Raw genomic sequence first — 13,869 nt, 5'->3', positions numbered from 1 at the left:
TAGGTTTGTTGAGGAAGGGGTGGAGAGCAGCTCAAGGATGCACACGCAAAGACCCCACCACAGAAAGATGGCTAAGGGGGAAAGAGTCAGCAGGTGGCAACAGTCATCCCAGGTCCCTCCTGGGCACACCCTACCCATCCCAAATGCCAGCAACAAGTGAGGGGAGCACAGGAAGGCTTAGCCTAGTACCTATGTGCATTCTCACTCCTTCCTGTGTGCTAACCAGACAAAGGAGTCTGATGGAAAAAAGTAACTCCTAACTTTGCTGTGGCAGCCTGAGACCCCGAGAAAATCTTTACACCAGCAACACAGACCTCCTTTCTCTGCAGGGTGGCACATCCATTGACTAGCTTGTCTTCTATCCCTTCAGAAGAAGAGGGATTCCCAGTGGGTTTTTCACCCTGTGAAACAAAGTGTCATGTGAAACAAGCACTGTGTCCCGTTCCATCCCTTTTCAAAGCGATGGTAACCCCATTTTTCCCAAAAGCATTGAAAATTCCCGTCCTCTGACCAGACTCTCAGCACCATGCAAATGGAACAAAGCACGTGAGCGTCTCTCACCCTACAGAAACACACAAGTAGCTGTCTCCGAACTAGGCCATGCTACAACACGCTCACCTCGCACACCAGTGACATAACAGGCTCTGGCTGAAGACAAGAACTTCCCAACTCCTAAAGCGGAACTTCGCTCACCTGAACAAGAAGGATTTAAGTTCCCGAGTGGCCTAATCCCACTCTGGTCCCAAAACCAGCCCAACCTTATCATTAACATCACAGGAAAAGTGAGAACACTGTGCAGAAGCAGAGTGATTTGCCTGAAGTGACAGAGCAACCCAGGCTGACGCACTCCCTCGGTAACAAAAGGGAAGTGTTCAGCTGAGTTCTGCTGTAACAGCAGAGCAACAAGGGCATTCAGTTACCCACAAACATAAGACAACTCAGACTGAGCATTACAACCATCAGTCACACTGAACTACAGCTGGCACATGCAACAACCCAGGTGAGCCCACAATGAAGTACCACATTTCACTGCACCAGGGGCTGCCTTTCCCCAGCAACTACTCGCTTCCACACACAGATTTTGGGGCTCTTCTCAAAGCACTTACATGCTCTGTTACCTTCTTCTGGGTTTGGAGGTGGAGAACTGAATGACGACTCAAATGCTGATCCCAAAAGCAGCTGCAGAATAGACGTAAAGCCTGTGCAGCCATAAGGACACCAGGCAAGTAGAGAAGAAGCTCCAGGTGTCCACTGAGACATCTAAATCTAAAACAGATCCCAGATTTAGCACGAGCAGATTCCAACAGCACGAACTGAGAATGAACACAACCAAAAAAAAAAAAAAAAAAAAAAAAGAGGATGAGGACAATTAAAGGCAAGGGGCTTCCTCCTAAATCTGCCTTCCCCACCCAGAACCGCTTTGCTGTCCTGCAGGCGGCTAATGTGGAAACACACTCGCACCAGAAACAACCGCCTGATGCACTGGGAAAGATCTCTACTGGTGCTGCCAGGAAAAAGCAGCGGGTCATAGTGGCAGGGGACTCTACTTTGAAAGGCACAGAGGCACCCATCTGTTGGCCTGACCTAGTCTCAAGGGAGGTGTGTTGCCTACCAGGGGCATGGATCAGAGATGTTGCAAAGAGGCAGCCTGCTCTAGTAAGGCCCACTATCACCCACTTCTAGTGATCCATGTGGGTGCTAGGGATGTACTTAGCAGTAGCCTGGAGAACATAGAGAAGGACTACAGAGCCCCGAGAGAGGTGGTTAGGGGCTCTGGAGCTCAGGTTGTCTTTTCATCCATTCTCCAGGATACAGGGGAGAACCCTAAAAAGGCTAGGAGGACTGGCCAGGTTAACAAAGGGTTAGAAGGGTGGTGTCAGGGGGTTGTGTATCTTGAATGCGACCCAAGTTAGTAGGCCAGGTCTACTGCGGGCTGGTGGAGTTGGGGTCTGACAAGGGGAAGAGCGGTTTTGGTAGGAGGCTTGCCAGACTGGACAAGGACGCTTTAAGCTACATGTGTTGGGGGAGGGGGTCTTCATTCCATCCCAACACACCCAGTCAGTTGCCAGCACCTATAATAAATGCTGGGAGCAATGTAGAGATATCCCAGCCGCTCCAGCCAATGAGCCGGCTGCATTTGGAGCTCGGCTCAGATGCCTCTATACAAACACCCGTAGCATGGGGAACAAACGAGAGGAATTAGAGATGCGGGCGCCTCTACGGGGATATGATATAATGGGCGTCACAGAAACATGGTGGGACGGCTCCTATGACTGGAGTGTTGGGATGGAAGGTTACAGGCTCTTTAGAAAAGACAGGCCTGGCAGGCGGGTAGGGGGAGTTGTCCTTTATGTTAGGGATAGGCTGGAGAGTATGGAACTCTGTCTGGGGACAGGTGAGCAGTCAACAGAGAGTTTGTGGGTCAGGGTTAAAGGGAGAACAGCTATGGGGAACATTACTGTGGGGATCTGTTACAGACCGCCTGATCAAGGGGAATCTGTGGATGAAGCACTCTACAGACAGATTAAGAAAAGCCTCACGCTCACAGGCCCTTGTTCTCATGAGGGACTTCAACCACCCTAATATCTGTTGGAGGGATGGTACGGCCCGGCACAAGCAATCCAGGAGGTTCCTCGATTGTGTGGAAGACAACTTCCTTCTGCAAGTAACAGAGGAGCCCACAAGGAGAGGTGCCATGCTTGCCCTCGTGCTCACCAACAGGGAAGGGCTCATTGGAAATGTGACACTCCAAGTTGCAGCGATCATGAGATGGTCGAATTTGAGATCCTCAGGACAGTGAGGAGAGCACGCAGCAAGCTCACTGCCCTGGACTTCAAGAGAGCAGACTTTGGCCTCTTCAGGAACCTGCTTAGTAAGGTTCCATGGGATATAGCCCTGGAGGGCAGGGGGGCCCAAGACTGTTGGTTGATATTCAAGGATCACCTACTGCAAGCTCAGAAGTGTTGCATCCCAACTAGAAGGAAGCACAGTAGGAGGGCCAGGAGACCTCCTTGGATCAAAAAGGAGCTGTTGAGGAAACGCTGAAGGAAAAAAAGAGGCTTCTAAAAGGTGGAAGCAAAGACAGGCAGCCTGGGAAAAATATAGGGATATTGTCCAGGAAGCTAGGGACTGGGTTAGAAAAGCTAAGGCCCACTTAGAATTAAACTTGGCTAGGGATGTTAAGGATAACAGGAAGGGATTCTATAGGTACATACTGAATAAAAGACAAACTAGGGACATGGGGCTACGGAACTGATGGACAGGGGTAGAGCAGTTGATGTCATCTACCTGGACTTGTGCAAAGCATGTGACACTGTCCCACACGACATCCGTATCTCTAAATTGGAGAGACACCAATTTGATGGATGGACCACTCGGTGGATAAAGAACTGGCTGGATGGCCGCACACAAAGAGTTGTGGTCAATGCCTCAATGTCCGGCTGGAGACCAGTAATGAGTGGTGTCCCTCAGGGATCATTCTTGTTCAACATTTTGTTGCCGATATGGACAGTGGGATTGAGTGTGCCCTCAACAAGTTTGCCGATGACACCAAGCTGTGTGGTTTGGTTGATACGCTGGAGGGAAGGAATGCCATCCAGAGGGACCTCGACACGCTTGTAAGGGGGGCTGATGCCAAGCTCATGGAGTTTAACCATGACAAGGGCAAGGTCCTACACCTGGCTCGGAGCAATCCCAGACACAGCTACAGGTTGGGCAGAGAAGAGATTCAGAGCAGCCCTGTGGACAAGGACTTGGGGGTGCTGGTCGATGAGAAAATGAACATGAGCCAGCTTAAGTGCGCTTGCAGCCCAGAAAGCCAACCGTATCCTGGGCTGCATCAAACGGAGTGTGACCAGCAGGTCTACTCTGCTCTCATGAGACATCATTTGGAGTATTGTGTGCAGTTCTGGTGTCCTCAACATAAAAAGGACATGGAACTGCTGCAACAAGTCCAGAGGAGGGCCACGAAGATGATCACAGGACTGGAGCACCTCCTGTAGGAATTCAGGCTGAGAAAATCAGGGCTGTTCACCCTGGAGAAGAGAAGGCTACGTGGAGACCTCAGAGCAGCTTCCAGTATCCAAAGGGGGCCTACAAGGATGCTGGAGGGGAACTCTTCACTAGGGACTGGAGTGATAGGACAAGGGGTAACGGCTTAAAACTTAAACAGGGGAAGTTGAGATTGGACAGAAGGAAGAAGTTCCTTACTTTTGCACAGATCCAACACGTGCAAATCTCTCGAGCTACAAAGCTCCATAGCAAGGGCCAAATCACCTCCAAGGGCTTGCTGCTGAGCACAACCCTTGCTCGTACACATGAGCTGCCACTCTGCTTACAAGAGCTCTGACCCAGTTTCAAGGCCACACCGGAACCTCGATTCAGGTCACAACCTTGATGGGAAGCCCTTCACCAGCAACACTGAACCTCCCAAAGAGCAGAGCTGGGAGCGCTGCGGCTCTGCAGCAGCCCCAGCGAACCCCTCCAGGGGCGCTCCGGGAACCTGCAGCACCCCGGGAACCCCGCTCCGCCCCCCCTCCCCGGGCAACCCCTGCAATTCCCCATGGAACACCCCCACCTCCCCCGGGCCTCACCGCCTATGCAGCTGCCCCCCCGCCCCTCATCCCTGGGCCTGCCCTACCCCTCCCCCTCCGCACGCACCATTGCTCACAGAGGGATGGGGAGGAGAATCGAAAGAATGGAACTCCCACGCGCTGAGATAAGAACAGTCCAGTAACTAAGGTAGAACACAAAACCACTACTGCTACCACCAAGAATAATAATGAAAAGGGAAATAACAAGGAAAGAGAAGATGATACCAACTGCCGAAACGAGCCCAACCGAGAAGAGAGTTCCCTTCCGGGTAACTCCCCGTTACCTCCCTGGGCATGACAGGCTGTGGTATGGAATACCTCTTTGGCCAGTTTGGGTCAGGTGTCCTGTCTCTGCTTTCTACCAGCCTCCCCCCCTCCCTAGCAGAGCATGAGATTCACAAAGTCCTTGGTCAGAGTAAACATCAGTGTTATCAGCTCTGTTCCCAGGCTGAAAGTCAAAACACAGCTCTGCACCAGCTACTAAGAAGGAGAAAAATTGACTGCCACTGCTAAACCCAGGACACAACTCTACACTGGAAACAACAATCCCTAAAAAGCAGTCCTTTAAAAGTCTTTTCACTGAAATTCAAAGAACTCATTGAGGGACCCTGCGGTACTCTCAGCCACAGAAGCAGGACTGCCGACTACATACCCATGTCATGTTCCAGGATATCCAAGGTATTCTGGTTTTGATCATTTACCAGTGACATACCCATAGCATGCCCTTCTAAGCTCCAGAAAATGTATGGATTTAGTGCCCATGCAAGCTATTTTGCTATTTTAGTTTCTCAAGCAGAACAGATAAGATAAATCAAATTTCTACAAGTACAACTTGTGAACTGCTTTTGAGGACTGCTGACTATTTGATCGTGGCAACACGTCCAGAAAGAAACCCAGAGACACTTTCCAGTTCAGATCTCTACACCACCAAAAGCTGCTTTACAGGCAAGCCTTTGAAAGCACAGAGCAAAAGATTTAATTATGAAAGGATGAAGTAGAGCAGTGCGTGAAAAAAATCCTCAAAAAGTACAAGAAAAGAGACTTACCCATCCTCCTCTAAGAGTGCAGTCACCATTAGCTTGGCGAAAGCCAGCCTGGTGTCACGTTGTCTTCACAAACTCAAATGACTTTCAGAAGGCTTTTCTTCCAAGTAACTCAGAGCTGGCAAATCGGTGTGCTTCTATCAAGCCATCTCCTTAAATGAAAGCTGTCTTGTTTGAAGCACTGATTATTTGTGGAAGCTGACACTCGTGCACAAAGGGGAACTTCACACTAGGAGACTCTTTACAGGCAAAAAAGACCCCAGTTTTCTGCAAGAGTGCAGTTTAAAAGAGCCTGAGCTGAAATCACTGACACACAGCAGTAACCCATCACCACTGATTTAAAGTGCATTTTAAAAGTGGTAACACAACTGCTGCACTAGAACCACCACCCAAAAGACAATGGTCTGATAAAGCTAGAAAATTAGTAAGGAAAACAAGAAATACTGTTGTTGAAAGGAACCTGCTCAAACTAGATCACTACTTTACACAAATATAGAAAGAAGTGGAATCTGGGCAGTGGAAGTTTTCAGATTGCCCAAGCATGATGGAGAAACACCCAGCCTCATTCCTAGCTCTGCTCAGTCTTCAAGAAAGTGCTTTTAAAAACCACAAGAGTCTTGTGATTTGTGGAAGGACTTGCTTCCATGAACTCAAAGCAGGACAGAAGATATGAGAAGGGACTGTAGGACTGCTGCAGCAGGATGGCTTGTTCAGCCTGGAGAAGAGAAGGCTCAGGGGAGACCTTGTAACAGTCATCCCTAGAATGACTCGGTTTTGCAGTGCTGACTCTTCTCTCGTGGAGTTACTGGAGAACTCCAGATATAACTACATTTATCACAGAATCCGATTTTCCATAGAATTCCAGCCTGATCTGGGTTCAAAGTTCATTCAGTTCCAAGCCCTGCCAGGCAGGAACACCTACTAGACCAGGTTGCTCCAAGCTTGCATCTGTAAACTGAAATCTTTAAACATGGCTTTAACCTGCCAGAGAGGAGACTGAGATGAGCTCTTAGCCACAAGTTCTTCCCTGTGAGGCTGCTGAGGCACTGGCACAGGGTGCCCAGAGAAGCTGCGGCTGCCCCATCCCTGGCAGTGCTCAAGGCCAGGTTGGATAGGGCTTGGAGTAAAGTCCTCTAGAGGAAGGTGTCCCTGCCCGTGGCAGGGGGCTGGAACTTTACGGTCCCTTGCAAGCCAAAGCAGGCTGGGATTCTATGATTTTAGGATAATGAATTCTGTCCCTGGAACATCACAACTTCTCTGGGGAGCTGCCCTTTGTGTCAAAAAAAAATAGGGTAGGAAGGTGACCATCCCTCCAGCATTGCTTTCCTTCTCCAAGTGGCCACTTCTACAGACCATAAGAAAAGCACAGTTTCATTCACTGCCCAAAACCAAACCAAGTGAACCAGTGTGAAACACCCCTGTGACTACACAGCACAACGCAGAGCCAGCACAGGCCCTGCACCACAGAACAGCCAGGGCAGTCTCACCAGCCCATCTCAGGCCCCTGTGTGGCAAAGCAACACCTGAGCTGCCTGAGGGGACTTGGTGCACCCTTCCATAGGGGCAGCAGCCCCTCCAACCTAAGAAGGTAGTAGTGAAACAACTGTCATGTACCCAGGCAGTTCCAGCAAGGCAACTGCATTTCCAGCTACTGAAAGACCAGCCCCCATCCCCATTCCCACCTTTTGGCACTTGAGAGGTCACTTTGGTAAACCAGATGACACCCAACAGCCACTTTGGGGCACATCAGCTGACTAGGAAAGGAGAACATTTGTGCGTAGTTCATTCACGTATTTCAGAAGCCTTTCAGGGTATTGGGAAGTCAAAGTACATTTATCTCTGCTTTATACAACTCCATTGGGCACTCAGAAACCATTCATTATCTCTGCCTGTCAGAAAGATAGTGCAAAACCACACATCACTGAGGTTGTGCAATCTTAGGACCTGTGCTGTGCAGCGATGAAGTTGATCTTCAGTATTTAAGGCAAGCAAACACTCTTGTGTCTTGTGAGATCCAAGCTCCTGCAACAAAGCCGTCAATGAACACCAACACTTCTAGTAAAGATATCATCCTACTCATTATCATTAAAATGCTGATCATTACAGTAGTCCCCACGAACCAAAGGTATCTGAACTACACAGAAGACTCTCCCTGACTAGAACACAGTTTGTGAACACAGAAATCAGTTTGTTACAGGCTGTTCCTACGTAATGTGCAAAACCAGCTCAAGGAAAAGCACATTTAAATACCTTTAAATTAATTATTAAAGCAGCATTCCTCTCAGAATAAAGAGTGGCTTTAGGGCTTGCTGCCTGAAGTGCATAAGGAGGAGTCAGGACTATTATATAAGGCTCCACAATGGATATGGCAACAGCATGGCCCCTCTAGTAGAATTTGCTGCCAGACTCCACAAGAGAAAGTTTGTCATCTTTCTGAAGCATTTAATGGTTCTAAAGCTCTGATGAACTTTGCCAAGGAAAGGAAAACTGCTTTTAATTTAACACTGAACTATGTATCATTCTGGGCACTGGGGAGAGCAGGGATGCAAGTACAGGAACTGCTTACACTAACTCTGTTTTCTGTAACAAGGAAGAGCTCTGCAAGCGACCGACGAAGAGGAAGAAGAATCCCAGGCTTGGCCATGTCATGACACAAGTTGTTTACCGTACGGGTAAAAAGCTGCCAAAGTGGCTTCAAAAAGGTAAGGTCACACTCCCTGAAAAAAGCTAATTCTAATGATATAGTGAGTGACCGTGACCTCATGCCTCTTTCTGGGAGGGAAAAAAACCCAACACAGAACCCCAAACAAATTCAAGAGAACAGAACCATACAGTTTTAACAGATGCATCAATGAAGGAAGAGGCACAAGAATTACTCTAAAATTTAAATTCAGTCAAGTGTTTCAGCACAATTAATTTCATTCTGAATCGGTGAAGTAGAGAAAACCTCACATCTATGAATATGTCCAAATGACTTTCGTAAAACTAAGTGGCCTCCTGAAATGAGGACTTGAAAATACCTGTATCCATCACTTTGCAAAATGCTGTAGCTCCATTGATTGAAATTATCCAATACTGCACTACAGCACTTAGCAGGTGATGCCCTTCTATAGGGCAGACAAAATCTCATCTATAGCTTTCAAAACAATTCCAACCCTGCCTCCTTCTTACTCCTGAGTTAAAGCCAACTAACGCAAATGTTACTTACTACACAGAGAGGATGACAAATACTGGGGGGGGGGGGGGAGGGAAAAGGGGAAACTCAATTTCAGAATGTATCATCAGATTAACGCAAGGAAAATACTAAATAATACAAGCACAATGGAGACTCGGCCTTTCAGCAATTAAATCTGGCGTCCACATGACAAAAGATGACATTTGCTGATAAAAACACCTAAGGGAACTTGAAAAGGTAATAAACCATAAGTAATTATTACCATAAGTAATAAGTCCATAAGAAAAGCACAGTTTCATTCACTGCCCAAAACCAAACCAATACAGATGCGGTCAGAAAGTGAACCGGTGTGAAACACCCCTGTGACTGCCATGGCACAACGCAGAGCCAGCACAGACCCTGAACCACAGAACAGCCAGGGCAGTCTCACCAGCCCATCTCAGGCCCCTGTGTGGCAAAGCAACACCTGAGCTGCCTGGGGGGACTTGGTGCACCCTTCCATAGGGGCAGCAGCCCCTCCAACCTAACAAGCAGGGGACTCGCTGCAGACAAGAACACTTGCCTCCCCACTGCCCACTTCTAGACAGCCCTGTCTCCAGCAGCCCACTCCACCCCTGCCAGAACCAGCAGTCCCCTCAACCGCCTGCAGGCAGGCAGAACAATGAGACTTCTGGATCAAACACAGACAGAGTTTGAAATAAAATCAGAGTTTGAAACAGAAGTAAAAGCAGGGGCAAAGCTGATCTTTAAGTAGTCTTAGAGAAACACACACTCTAAAGGAGCTAAAGGCATGTGGGACTATCACCTTCTCTCCCAAGCTGCTTAGCAGCTACATGAAACCCTTTGAACTCTGATACACTCACCACACTCAGAGTGCATCACACTCAGGTGTATCACCCAGCTGCAGGTTCCTCCCTGAAATGAGCAGGTACCAACGGCCCCTGCCTAAGCCCTGTCCTGCCCCTGCTCAGAGCCTGCCATGACTGAGGGTCCGCAGCAGTACCTCTAACAAAGAACACCGTCTCTCACTTAGCTTGCTAAAAGTCCACCACTAAGGCTTCAAAGCCTGAGCCACCATCTGCTCTTTGCAGAACCTCACCTGGTTTTGCGAGCGCTTCTCTCAGAGCTGGGGTTATCATCTCTCACTTCCCACCCTCCTCCTTCCTCCCAGCGTTCTCTTGAGTCAAGCTCATTCCAACACCTCCTTCCTCGACCTCACATTCTCTCTGTTTCAAGACAAGGAATTACAACCATTTAGATCCAAGCATCACAGTTTAAACGCTGTGGCACAGCTCAGCCACAGACCTGCTGAGTTTAAAACTGACACAAGCGTCCACACGTTAATTCCTGCATTCCTGTAATTCTGCTTTTTATCCCTCTTCCCATCAGACTCTGACCTTTCAGTTTGAGATTTAAGACAGAAAATATACTTAAATAAATAAACACCACACCAGGAACCAGGTGGACTTGTTCTACTAACACAGCAACCAGCTTCAAGCAGCCTGGGCTAGTGGAAGGTACCTGGGGTGGAACTAGGTGAACTTTAAAGTCCCTTCTAACCCAAAGCACTGCATGATACTGTGATTTAGTAACATTCTCCAGGGCATGTTAAGAAAGAAGCAGTCTGAATCTCATGTGAGGTTGAGTGGGAGACCCCAAAGGTTGAAGCCCAAGAGTTTCATGGCTGCACAATAACCTCATCTCTCCACAGAGCACAAACCAGAGGGAACAATACATTGCCTGGAGTGACAAGCATCTATAGTTCCAGTTATCTGGGACAGGTCAGGGGAGAAAACCACATCGCTACCACGACTCAGCCCAGGATAAGTGTCACTTCTGAGACTTTATGGGTATTTATTCTTTCACATCTGCACAAAGAAGCATGAAAGTCTAAATAATTACTTTGATATTTCATAAAGCTTGTAATCTGTCAGGCCCTTATGGCTGGCTTTGAAATATTAAAGGAGATATGAATAAACAACCACCCAAAATCAAATGAGCACCTTTTCTTTTCACAAATGGCAAAAAAGGGTTAGAACTAGTCTAAACCAGTTTAGAAATACCTAGGAAAAGCTTAAACCAAACTAGAAATGGCAAGAAACTGTTCAGACTTAGTCAAAAATGGCAGAAAACCTGCAAGAAATTGGCAAAAATAAGATAAGAATGACCAGCAATTGTTTAGAAATAGCCAAAAAAGATTTAGAATGGGTTAGGAAGGGCCAAAAATGGTTTACACCAAGTCAGGAAAGGGCAAAACCAGGTTAGAAATAGAAAGGAATTGGTAAGAACTGGACAGAAAGGGTTTGGGAATGGCCAAAATGGCTTAAAAAGAGTCAGTATTGCGCAAATAAGGGTTAGATATAGCTCAAGCCAGTTTAGAAATAGCTAAGAAAAGCTTAAACCAGTCTAGAAACTTCCATAAATAGTTCAGATTTAGCCAAAAATGGAAAAAACCTGCAAAAAATGGGCAAAAATAAGAATGACCAGCAAGTGCTTAGAAATAGCAAAAAAAAAGATTTTAAATGGGTTATAAAGAATCAAAAATGGTTTAAACCAAGTCAGGAAAGGGCAAAAACGGGTTAGAAATGACAGGAAATTAGTAAGAAATGGACAAAAATGGTTTGGAAATGGCCAAAATGACTTAAAAAGAGATAGAAGTGGGCAAAAAAGGGTTAGAACTAGTCTAAACCAGTTTAGAAATAGCTTACAAAAGCTTAAACCAGGCTAGAAACTTCCATAAATAGTTCAGAAATTGCCATAAAATGGCTTAAAACGGGCAAGAAATGGGCAAAAATAAGATAAGAATGACCAGCAATTGTTTAGAAATAGCCAAAAAGGACTTAAAATGGGTTAGAAAAAGTCAAAAATGTTTTAAACCAAGTCAGGAAAGGGCAAAAATGGGTTAGAAATGACAGGAAATTAGTAAGACATGGACAAAAATGGTTTCGAAATGGCCAAAATGACTTAAAAAGAGATAGAAGTGGGCAAAAAAGGGTTAGAACTAGTCTAAACCAGTTTAGAAATACCTACGAAAAGCTTAAACCAAACTAGAAATGGCAAGAAACTGTTCAGACTTAGTCAAAAATGGCAGAAAACCTGCAAGAAATTGGCAAAAATAAGATAAGAATGACCAGCAATTGTTTAGAAATAGCCAAAAAAGACTTAAAATGGGTTAGAAAGGGCCAAAAATGGTTTAAACCAAGTCAGGAAAGGGCAAAAACTGAGTTAGGAACAGAAAAAAACTGGTAAGAACTGGACAGAAAGGGTTTGGGAATGGCCAAAATGACTTAAAAAGAGTTAGAATTGGGCAAAAAAGGGTTAGATATAGCTCAAGCCAATTTAGAAATAGGTAAGAAAAGCTTAAACCAGGCTAGAAATGCCCATAAAAAAGTGAAGCATTAGCCAAAAATGGCATAAACCAGGTAAGAAATGGGCAAAAATAAGGTGAGAATGGCCAGCCATTGTTTAGAAATAGCCAAAAATAACCTTAAAGTGGGTCAGAAAGGGCCAAAAATGGGTTAAACCAAGTTAGGGAAGGCCAAAAAAAGGGTTAGAAAGAAATTGGTAAGAACAGGACAAGAACGGTTTGGAAATGGCCATAATGGCTCAAGAAGAGTTAGAATTGGGAAATAAAAAGGTTAGAAATAGCTCAAGCCAGCTAAGAAATAGCTAAGAAAAGCTGAAACCTGGCTAGAAATGGCCATGAATTCTTTAGGAATTGCCAAAAATGGCTTAAAACTGGTGAGACATGGGCAAAAATAAGATAGAAATGGTCATCAATTGTTTAGAAGTGGTAAAAAATGCTTCAAACAGGGGACAAGCAGGCAAGAGTGGACTAGGAATAGCAAAAAAAAAAGCTTAAAACTGGTAAGAAATGGCCAAAGTTAGGATAGAAATGGCCATAATTTTTTTAGAAATAGCCAGGAAGGACTTAAAATGGGTTAGAAATTGGCAACACTGGGTTAGGAATGGCCAAAAATGGCTCAAACCGAATCAGGAAAGAGCAAAAATGGGTTAGAAATGGCAAGAAATTAGTCAGAAATGGACAAAAAAAACGTTTGGAAAAGGTCAAAATGGTTCAAAAACTGTTAGAATTGGGGAAAAAAAGGGTTTGAAACAGCCTAAACCAGTTAAGAAATAGCTAGGAAAAGCTTAAAATAGGCTAGAAACTTCCATAAATAGTTCAGATTTAGCCAAAAATGGAATAAAACCTGCAACTCAATCATGTACCAAGGAAAGGGTCAGGATATTTTCAGCTCTGTCTTGAACACTGCCAGCCATGGGGCAGCCACAGCTTCTCTGGGCACCCTGTGCCACTGCCCCACCACCCTCACAGGGAACTTCTAAGATCTCATCTCAGTCTCCCCTCTCGGTCACGTTAAAATCGTTCTCCCTTGTCCCATCCCCACAGGCCCTTGCTCTCCCCACAAGAAATGAGGGCAGATCCCAGGATCATCCCTCAGCAGCCGCAGCGCTCCGCTGCCGGCTCAGCCAGCCCAACTCACACACCGAGTCCAAAGCAGCCACCCTGGGGAAGTCTCTTGAGGTGTTCTGGCAACTCCTACAGCACCCCAAGATCGCCATCGCCACCCACCTCGTTCCACGCTCCTCTGTCCACAGGCAGCACTGGCTCCGAGACACCAAGACGGGAACCACCAGAGGAGCTGCTCTTGCCTCCTCCACCGGCAGCTTGTGTTCCGTGGGGCAGCTGTCGTCTCCCGGTGCCTCTGCTGGAAGGTTCTGTGGGGTTCTGTGACCTCACACACCTGAACACGGGGAGTTCCAGAATCAGCCACCCCTGTGGTCTCCATGTCCCCAAGTTCATTGTGATTCAGGAGCTCTGACTGGGTCCATGGGGTGCTCTGGAGGTGCTGCAGGCATTCTCTGGGATTCTCTAGGGGTATCCCCAGGATGCCCTGGGAGTGCACAGAGACACAGGGCCGTGGAGCAAGCTGCTGTAGTGGAAGGTGTCCCTGCCCGTGCCTCTGGGGGGTGGAGCTGGGTGAGCTTTAAGGTCCCTTCCAGCACAGCCCAGTCTGGGATTCCATGATTCTCTGCT

At 46.8% G+C, this 13,869-nt stretch overlaps 1 long non-coding RNA gene across 1 annotated transcript in view; it reads right to left on the bottom strand.

The window, feature by feature from the left end:
- Window positions 1–264: 264 nt before the first annotated feature.
- The window catches only part of LOC133283054 (uncharacterized), an 835,298-nt gene continuing 821,693 nt past the window's right edge, over window positions 265–13,869 (bottom strand). Inside the window, exons 2-3 of the long non-coding RNA XR_009747749.1 lie at window positions 1,107–1,266; window positions 265–401 (exon numbers count right to left, since the gene is read on the bottom strand). This is a non-coding gene — a long non-coding RNA (uncharacterized LOC133283054). The remainder of the gene's footprint in view (window positions 402–1,106; window positions 1,267–13,869) is intronic.

Source organism: Pezoporus flaviventris, unplaced genomic scaffold (genome assembly GCF_033815535.1).
Source record: "Pezoporus flaviventris isolate CSIRO_AGI_PZ_B2104156 unplaced genomic scaffold, CSIRO_AGI_Pfla_v1 ptg000151l, whole genome shotgun sequence".
NCBI classification, from domain to species: Eukaryota; Metazoa; Chordata; class Aves; order Psittaciformes; family Psittacidae; genus Pezoporus; species Pezoporus flaviventris.
This window is presented reverse-complemented; position numbering and strand designations above follow the sequence as displayed.